The sequence below is a fragment of the Nelumbo lutea genome, chromosome 1, assembly GCF_056320005.1.
Source record: "Nelumbo lutea isolate HS-2025 chromosome 1, American lotus-T2T, whole genome shotgun sequence".
In the NCBI taxonomy this organism is placed as follows: Eukaryota; Viridiplantae; Streptophyta; class Magnoliopsida; order Proteales; family Nelumbonaceae; genus Nelumbo; species Nelumbo lutea.
Window position 1 is genome coordinate 61,818,425 of NC_142684.1, and position 10,638 is coordinate 61,829,062.

Here is a 10,638-nt window from a genome sequence, read left to right on the forward strand (position 1 = left end):
AAATTACCAAAATACCTCTATGTCTCTATCACTATTACGCCAGCCATTGCCGGAGAAGAAAAATAAAATCTCCTGTGAGAAAACTTCCTTCTCATCTATTACGCCACAAATGAAAACCTATTGTTTCTTCGCTATTCTGGCGTTGCCAAAGAAGAAACAATGAACAGAAACCTGTCACAATTGCTGGAAATAAGAAAGAACCAAAGCTTGTCATAGTTGCCGAAGAAAGAACGAACCAGAGCAGCAGAGCTTGTTACCATGCCTCCAGGGAGTCGTTGTCACAAATGAAAGTTCAGAGGTAACTGTCATTGACTCCACAGTACGAGGTTCCCTGTAATTTACTCTTTTTTTTTTTTTTTTTACTTTTTCTTTTTGAGAAAGAAAATGAGCCTGCAATCGTTTGGTTGACTTGACAAAGCTCGGTGAGCCAAGAAGACAGAGGAGAGATGGCAGACATTGCTGTTCGTGAAGCCATTCGAAAAGCCACCAACATATTGGGCGATCTAAGCCTTGAAGAAGGCATTCGCTTCTATAGATTGGATGAACAAATTGAATGGATCAGAAAAGAATTGGATGAAATCAAGTCGTTTCTGATAGATGCAGATGCCAAACAAGAAGGGGACGAGAGGGTCAAGAACTGGGTCCGCGATGTGAGGGATTTCGCTTACGACACGGAAGACAACATTGGCACATACTTTCTCAAAAGGATAAGCTGGTGAAGGAGAAAGAAACGATTATTTGGCTTCCTTGGAAGGTTCGCTTGTATCTGTTGTGACTCGGCTGCAACCCATGAATTCGTGATGCAGATCGAAGGACTCAAGAGGAGAAGTGAAGATATCAAGAAAAGCAGGGATACGTACGGCATCGAATGCAATGTCACTGAAGCAGCAGCAGGAGAAGTGGCTGCAAGCTTTCAGCAACGAAGGGAGTACTTCTCAAAGTACATTGAACCGGATATTGTTGGTTTCGTGGAAGACATCAAAGTGTTGAAGGAAAGATTGCTTGGCGAGAGAATAAAATATTGCGTAGTTGGGATGGGCGGGTTGGGTAAGACCACTCTTGCCAAGAAAGTTTATAATGATGTTAAACCATATTTCCATTGCCATGCTTGGGTTTATATTTCTGGAAAGCCTAGGCTCCCCAGTAATATTTTAGAGGAGATAGCAAAAAAGATAGGGCTCAAAAAAGAGGAATGGGAGGAGAATGTGGAAAAGAACCTCCTCAGTTTCTTGAAGGAGAGAAGTTATATTATTGTCCTTGATGATTTATGGGCAATTGAGGTGTGGGAAGTTCTTAAAGAATTCTTCCCCGATACGATGAATGGGAGCAGAATCATTGTTACTACCCGCAACCATGATGTAGCTAAACATGTTGCCCAAGGTAGCTCTCCCCATGAGCTTGGATTTCTAAGCTACAATGAGAGTTGGCAACTTTTCTCCAAGAAAGTGTTCCCAGATGATAGTATTGGACGTTTCCCACCAGAATTGGAACCTTTGGGAAGACAAATCTTGGAAAGATGTGGTAATTGCCACTTGCTATTGTGGTAATGGGAGGCCTTCTATCCTTGAAGGACAAGGCAGAGCATGTATGGTTGAGAGTGCTTCAGTGCATGGAAGGAGGAGCCAATGGTGAATGCCAAATGACATTATATTTGAGTTACATTGATCTACCTTACTATTTGAAACCATGCTTTCTTTATTTTGGTCTTCTCCCTGAAGACCTTGAAATCCCCGTTAGCAGATTGATCAATTTGTAGATGGCTGAAGGATTCATACAATACCAAGGACAGCTAAGACTAGAGGATGTTGCAAGAGGTTACCTTGATGAGCTAATCTATAGGAATCTGATTCAGGTTGCAAAGAGAAGCTTCGGTGGTAGGGTTAAGGCATGCACAATTCATGATGTTTTGCATGGGTTTTGCATTTCAAAAGCCAAGGAAGATGACATCTTTGGTATTTATAGGAATTTGGACTCCGATGCAAATGCTAAAATGCGTAGACTTGCCATCTATTGTAGTGTTTGTAGCTACATTTCTCTGAACCATTATACATCGAAGCTTCATGCTCTGTTATGCTTCCAAAAAGACTGGGAAAGCCTTGAGAAAGATCAAAGGTCTAAAAAGGAATTGGAGAAGCTTGAAATAGAGCATCTGAGATTCATCTACAAGGGCTTCACATTGCTTAGAGTGTTAAATCTCGAGGGTGTTCAATTTGAAGATTTACCTGATGAATTTGGAAATCTCATTCATTTGAAGTACTTAGGATTAAGAGACACCAAGTTCAAAAGCCTTCCATCCACAATAAGCAATCTTAAAAACCTAGAAACTTTGGACATCCAAAGCACAAACTACTATTCCGTGCCTAGTGTTATTTGGTTGATGACACAACTGAGGCATATAATCTTGGATTTTTATGCTGAGTTAAGAAATCCATTCATTTTTGGATACAGAATGGATCGTCACTGAGCTGTTGATAAGGTTTCTTTACCAAATCTCCAAACCCTATGGATGATAGAAGGCTCTAGTTTGGAACCAAGTTGCTTATGCGAGATGACTAGTTTGAGGGAATTAAAAATCCATGGTCAAATCATGTTACATTCTAAGATGCTATCTACTCCCAAGGCCATATCAGATCAACTAGAAAATTTGCAATTGGAGGGACGAGCACAATTTCCATTTCCTGATGTACCTGTAATACCTGCCTTGATGCTTTCCCACTATGGGAATCTTCGTCAGCTTGTGTTACAAGGGAAATTAGAGAAGCTGCCCAACCATGACGAATTCCCACCAAATCTCACCAAGCTTTCTTTGCAAAGCACCAACTTGCTTGAAGACCCCATGGCTACACTTTCAAGGCTGCTAAATCTAAGAAATCTTGTATTGGGTTATTGGTCCTACTTGGGAAACAAACTGGTTTGTTCTGAAGGAGGATTTCCTAAACTTGAAGTGTTAAAACTTATCTACTTGGATCAATTGAAGGAATGGAGGGTGGATGGAGGAGCTTTTCCACAACTTAGAGCCTTGAAAATCAAGAACTGTGAGCAACTAGATATGCTTCCAGATGGGTTGAGAAGTATTACTACTCTTACTCAGTTGGAACTGAACATGCCTGAGAGGTTCTACTCCAGACTTCAAAGAAATGGAGAGGACTGGGATAAGATCCAACATGTACATTCCATCATAACATGGCAATATGGAAAAGCTAAGCAGGCAAATTTTTATCTTAAAATGATCTCTTTCACTATTTAGCACATTCATTTTCTTAGTTGGAGAAGTAACAATACACTTGATCCATTACAATTAGAAATATATGCAGCATTCAGGAACCGCCTGGGATACATCTACATTCACAAAATTGGAGTTACTGCATTAGTGTTAAAAAATGGGAAAAGGACTATTTAGAATTTCAAGAAATGAACTCGTTCATCAAACGTCAACCCTCACATGACCAATCCTGCTGCCTGCTCTCTCTCTCTCTCTCCATTTTTTTCTGATTAATTCTTTTTGGGGGTTTGTTATTTTCTGGTTGTTTTAATGTCAATTTTCTTTGTTTTTTTCTGTTATGCATCTCTGGAATTTCTAGGGCATGTTTTGTGGACGCTTCAAAATGGATGCCATAACCTTGTCATACACTTCAATTTTTAGTCTAAATTACATGTCCTACACCTTGTAAATGCCGTGTCCCTTAACACGTCTGTGTAACAATTGAGGGCTTAGCATATTTGCTAGTGCTAAATTGAATTGTACGCTTGATAGACTGAATTGGTGAAATGCTCCTATGATTCTTGTTAGTTAAAGCAGTAGTTTTATTGGGTTTGTGAAACAAGTTTCAATTTAGCATCCATTGATTTCACTTGTGTAATATTTTTTTCCTGCAGTACAGTGAGACCTGGTGACATTCTTATTTATTTATCTTTTGCAGATTTGAGAAAGTTCTTGATATCCTTCTGTGGGGGATGTGATATTTTTAACTTTCAAGCTCCAGAGTTTCTTTTTGATGGATAAGTTACAGTTTTAGTTGGCTATTGATGTGAGCTTGTCCTACATTGCCGGTCCAAGCCCAGATAAACAAGGAGGGTTGCATCAGGTTAGCAGCTGGCACTAAAACTTTTGCCGAACTCTTATGATCATGCTAGGGTGTTATCCAAAAACAACATGTTGCACCTTAACTCAAGTGTAGTATCAAATGGGCAAGGGTATGCTAGGACAATCCAACAATATATATGGCATTAAATAGAACAGAAGGGTGAAACAGACTCTCTATGTATACACCTGTCCTCCCCAGATCCCACATTAGCAGGAGCCTCGTGCACTAGGCTGCCCTTTAATGCTGTAACAGGATTCATGTAGTCGACCCCATATTAGTTGGAATAAGACTTTGATGATGATTGATTGATTGATTTCCTCCAGTTGGCTATCATGACCAAATTTCAAAGGTAATTCACCTACCAATCCTTTTTCTTTCATTTAGTTTAATTGCAAATAATCTGAAGGTGCCATCTAGCTTGCTGGTAAATTCTCTTGCCTTAGTGAGACCTGGTATTGAATCCCACCTTGGGGGGTTGGGTGGGGGTTGAGGAAGGGCTACCCTTTTGTGTAGTTCATTCTATCAATTCTGCAACAAGGACGGAAAGTATAATTTTGTTCATTCATTCTTACTTGGTTAATTCCATTATCTATTTTTCCAACACAGTAGTTACTTTTTTCAAAAGAATTTTATTTAGGCAGAAATTAATTTCAGATTGAGGGAGGGGGAATCTGATTTGATAGGTGCTAAGAGATGGAGCTTGTCCTATGTTATTATTGGTAAATCTGGTTGTAGCACATGTATATACACATTGTTGTAATTTCTCACCCTTATTACTTCACACATTTGATAGAACAAGTGAGAGAAGCATGATAGATTGGCTTTCTCATTCCAAAATTTTCTCTTCTCTTTGTTCTTCTCCTTTGCTTCTTCTTTTTCTTCTTTTTCTTCTTCTACAAAACCCTAATCATGTTTGCAACTTCGCATCAGTGCCATCTCTGATCAAGGGTCTTGGCTGAATCTTCACTTCAATTCTGATCTACATAGTGTAAGTGCCAGTATCACCATAGTGTACAGGTGATGGTTGACACTGTACAGTCAACAATTCATAGGCTGAAAAAGAAAAAAACTTCACCATGTAGTAGGATGCCAATTATGGGAGTAAGCCATATTTTTTGAGGATTTTCTTCAAAATGTGAAGAAATTTCAGTTTATACGTTTGTGATCACAGGGATTCAAAATTGAATTTATGCCAGGTCAGTCCACTTGATCTGTAGCATAGTTCTGGGTTATGGGAACTTGTTCTATAGAAATTGGAGCAAGATTGAAAGTTCTAGAATTTTTTCCACATATATTTTGCTGCCTGGTTAATCCAGATCACACAAGATTTCAGATAACAATGGTGATGCAAGGTAATTGGGGCAAGGAAATGGAGTGTGAGATCTGTGGCAATCAAGTTGGACTTGGAGAAAGCCTACAACCTGGTGGATTGGAATTTCTTATTTGATATCATAAGAAGGTGTGGCTTTGGGAACTTGTGGTGTAAATGGATCATAGGTTGCTTACAGTCTAGCCATTACTCTGTTATTGTTAATGGGATGATGTTTGATTTCTTTGAGGGATTTCGTGGGCTTAGACAAGGTGACCCTCTCTCTCCTTTTCTTTTAACTTTGGTAGCTGAAGGGTTGAGTAAGCTGATCTCTAGAGCGAATTCCCTGCAATTGTTCCGAGGTTGGACAATTGGGAGAGAACATTTTGATTACTCACTTGCAGTTTGTAGATGATATTCTGATATTTTGTGAGGGTGACTGTAAGGCAGGGGTGGAAAATTTGAAATTGGTAGTGACTCTTTGAGAGGTTGTCTAACTTGAGGGTTAATTGGTGGAAAATTTGAAATTGGTAGTGACTCTTTGAGAGGTTGTCTAACTTGAGGGTTAATTGGTCTAAGAGTTTAATTGCTGGAATCAATGTGGAAGAAGATGATTTAAGGGACATGGCAAGCACTTTAGGGTGTGAGATGGGAGAGTGGCCTCTGAGATATTTAGGCCCTAGGTGACAACCTTAGATCAATTAGTTTCTGGACCTTGTGGTGGAGAGGATTAAGAAGTGGCTGGCTGGATGGAAAAGGAACTATATTTCAATGGGGGGAGGGGAGATTAACTCTTATTAAGTCCACCCTTGCAAACCTTCCAGTGTACTACATGTCAGTGTTTAGGATGCCCCAAGAGATAGTGAGGAAAATTGAAAAAATCATGAGGGACTTTCTCTGGGAGCCGGAGGAAAAGAAGGATCACTTGGTTAGATGGGACAAAGTGGTGAAATCAAAGGCAGAAAGGAGTTGGGAATTGGTAGTGTCAAGCTGAAGAATGTTGCAAGCATTCACGACATATCTAGCAATGGATGGGATGCTGGTTGTCTTTGTACAACTACCTTGGCTTTCCCCTTGGAAGGTCATCCATGAAATTCTTCCTACCTTTCTAAATCATGTTAGGTATGACTTGGTGGCTTTGGATCAAAAAATTAGGTTTTGGGAGGATGTCCCTTTGGGTGAGAGATTTCCTGCTCTTTGTGACCTTTCCAGTTTTTAAGGGTAGACCTATATCTGATTTCTTGACCCAACAACTTCTTCCTTCTGGGTTGAATTGGAACTTTGGCTTTAACAGGAACCTTAGAGAAGCTGAACTTCCTAGTGTGTCTGAGTTGCTTGGCTTGTTGAATTCAGTTGTTTGGATGAAAGGGGTATGGATTCCAGGGTTTGGGGCCTAAACATTGATAGTCTGTTCTCTTGTAAATCTTTCTTCAATTCTTTGTTTGCCACTTCATCCTCTCCTTCTTTCCTAGTTAAGGAAGTTGGGTTCTTTCCCATTCCCTCGAAAATCGGTGCTTTTTGTTGGGATGTGTTTCATAGCTGTATTAATACCTGTGACTTGCTTTAAAGAAAAAGACCAACTTGGTATTTGTCCCCGAACTGGTGCGTTATGTGCAAGTTAAGTGGCGAAACTGCCTTTCATCTCCTAATCTCTTGCCTTCTTGCTAGCTTTATTTGGAATTGGCTTTCTTCCCTCTTTGGATGCTTTTGGTCTCATCTTGACAAGTTGGAAGGATTGTTTAGCCCTTTTGTTTTTAGCTGTATTAAAAGGAGGGGCAGGATCGTGGGGAGATGTACAAGAGCAGCAGTACTATGGACAGTTTGGGAGGAAAGAAATTCAAGAATATTTTGAGAAAGAGAAAGGAGTAAGGAAGCCCTGGTGGAAATGATAAACTTAAGAGTGGCACAATGGGAAAAAAGTTCGAAACTGTTTTTAGACTTTAAGGTTGAAGACTTTTTTAGGGCCTGGGTTGTTATTGTTGGTTCATCTTCTAGGTTCATCTTTACAGGAGACCTCTTCCTTACTAGCAGTTGTCCTTTGCTAACCATTTGAACTGCCTGAAGTCATTCCTCATGTGCCATGTCACCCTTTCCCCTTTCTTCAGTTCATAACAGTTCTCGAATCACCCTCAATGACTAGGTTATCAATGCCCAACTCCTTTGCCACCCCATATGCTGCAGTTAACAGTTCTGCTCTTGCCAAATTACCCTGTTCAGCAGGCCCAGGAGTTGGGCATCGTAACTTAGTCATTGAGGGTGATTCGAGAACTATTGTGAAATGGCTGAAGAAAGGGGAAGGAGTGACATGGCGCTTGAGGAATGACTTCAGGCAGTTTAAATGGTTAGCAAAGGATAACTGCTAGTAAGGAAGAGGTCTCTTATAAATCTACTCAATGTGTCTCCACTACTCCATCATCTTCATATAGTGATATGGTGCAATTGTGTCTCCTACTATCTTGTTTGCTCAGTCAGGTATTCATTCTGCTCATCATGCTACTTCCTTTGAGTCTCCCAACCCTTGGATCATTGATTATGGGGATCAGATTATACAACAGGTAATTCCATCTGACTTTCTTATTCAATTTTCTTAGGACATGATAAAGTAGTAACTGTTGATGGTTGATGGTTCCCTTTCCATTGTTTTTAGAAAGGAACTATATATATATATATATATATATATATATATATCAAACATGTTCCCAATTTTCCCACAAACCTATCACCATTTGATTGAATTGCTCAGTGACCTTTTTTTTTTTTTTTGGTCCTTCTCATTGTATATTTCAGGACTTGACCATGAAGAGGGTGATGGGACATGGTTGTGACTTGTGAAGCATGTGATCTCTACTTCTATGTCTACATCTAATATGTCTAAGTTGGGTCAGCCTGTGTTTGGTCTAAGTATAAAAAAAGTGTATTCGTTCATGGCATAGATGCTTGGTTCATTTGTCCTTTAAATCATTGAGGTTATTTTTTCCTTCATGGTTTGAGTTAGTTCAGTTGTTTGAATTGTTGTATGAAACTTGTTAGTTGTCCAAATATTGTAGAATCACATATTCTTTAACTGAGAATAAAAAGTTGAGTTATTTTTCAACTTGTACATACTGCATAGCGATGTGTGGATCCCGTGAGAATGACATTTTTATTTGGATTTTTGGTACTTTATTACTTTTGTGGATGACTATCCTAGATGTATATGGGTTTATCTCAAGAAAAGCTATGATGAAGTCCTTACCATTGTTATTTGTTAAGAAGTTTCACTGAATGGTTCTTATCCAATTTGATACAAATATCAAGTGTTTTAGATTTGATAATGGGAGGGAGTCAATTGATTCTTCATCGACCTCTTATTTTACCGACCTTGGCATAATTCATTGAGTTTCTTATGTCTGTACCCCACAATAGAATGATGTTGTTGAGTGTAAGAATAGACATTTGTTAAAGGTTACCTGAACCCTCCTCATCAGTATGCATTTCCAAAATTGTTATGGTCAAGTGTAGTTCTTACCGTGAATGTTTCAGTTTTAAAAACTGACTTGGAGATCTTTATACCATGTTTTATCAATTTTCTACTTTGGGTGACGATTTGACGGTTCAACCATCTGAGTCGAACGGTTTGGCCCTTAAAGACTTTAAAAGCACTAGATTGGGATCTTTATATGTATGATGTAATAGTTTACTAATAGTTATATACCATGTTGTATCCCAAATTTTCTCCTTCAGGTGATGGTTTGACAGTTTAACCATTCAAGTTGAACAGTTTGGTCCTAAAGACTTTAGAAGCACTAGATTGGAATCTTTATATGTATGATCTTATAGTTTACTAATAGTTATATACCATGCTGTATTCCAAAATCCTACATCACTGGTGATAATTAATGAGAGTTAACAATTTCATGTTGATGATGATCCTGGTCCTGGAATTGAAACTCTCTCTCTCTCTCTCTCCTTTTCTTTTATTTTTATTTTACCTCCATTTTCTTGATTGTTACACTCCCTAACCCCTACCTCCGTTTTGTCAATCAGTCCACCTCCCCCCCTTCGTAATTGGTTGTTATGCCCACTTTCTTGGTTGTTACACCTCCTACCCCTACCTCCAACTTTCTTGGTTGGTTGACTCACTTTTTCTGGTTTTACAAGTCACAACTAAAAATTCAATTAAAAAAATCAAGTTATAGGTCACAATTGTAACTATCACCCAGTAAACAATTCAAACAATTTAATGGTTTAATCACTCAGATTGTGTCTCTCTCATTGTGCCAATGGGTTTTTGGAATTTAGTGTTTATAGTGGAATTTGATGGGTTTAAGATTGAACCAAATTATTTATATCTCTGGGTGATGGGTTGGAAATGGTTTAAAATCACTGCTTTCCATAACTTTATCTTATTTACCTAGATGAGATTTGTTGGATCATTTCTGCAGAAGTCTTTTCTTGGGCTAACTTTTCTGCATAGCTTTTCTTCTTATCATATTTTGATGCCTGTACCTATACAACACCTTACTGTATGGGGGTCTTCCTCTTTTTTGACAAATTAATACAAGTTTACCTTCTCTCAAAAAATTAACCTAATACCCTCCCATGTTTTTAAATTTTAGATTCTACATCTTCTTTGTCCTGAGTGTCTCAATTTTCTCTTCCTCAAAAAGTATTTGGTTATATTTGTTTTGCACATGTTCTTGGTCTAGGTTGTTTTAAACATGATCCTAGGGGATATCTGGTATATGTTTCTTGGATATTGTGTTTAGGGAAAATTTCTTAAAATATCTCTATGGTTTAGAAAATTGACTAACACTACCCTTACTGTATATATATTGTCTTAAAGTATCCCTAAGTTTTCTGACAATTGACATTTCTGTTAAACACTAAAGGAAAGAAGTAAAATATTGAATTTACCCTTCACTATTCCTCAAAATTTTAAATTAAAAGCCAACTGATGAAAAATTTCAGGAAGATGAAATGGATTGTGGCTCCGGCTATCATCATTATCATCGTCATCATGTGTAAATGATAAACCCACTAGTTTCTAGGTTGATTTGATCCCTCTCAGTTGATACGAAAGTGAAGTATCGAATGAAAAGGAGACCGGATCTTGCTCTTTTCATCGGAATGGGATCTACTCCTCACACTTGGGCGCCTCATAGGCACATCCTACCATGCGTTGGGAACATCTCCCGTACTTCTAAGTTATTATTCACGGGAGATGTTCCCAATGCATGGTGGATGTGCATGTGAGGCGCCCAA

General features: G+C 38.7%; 1 pseudogene across 1 annotated transcript; it reads left to right on the forward strand.

Moving 5' to 3' along the window:
• The first annotated feature begins 163 nt into the window (after nt 1-163).
• On the forward strand, nt 164-4,397 carry LOC148874848 (toMV resistant protein Tm-2 netted virescent-like; annotated as a pseudogene). The gene is made up of 3 exons (XR_016104827.1): nt 164-298; nt 419-3,208; nt 3,921-4,397. The product of XR_016104827.1 is annotated as a toMV resistant protein Tm-2 netted virescent-like (transcript).
• Nucleotides 4,398-10,638: the final 6,241 nt, after the last annotated feature.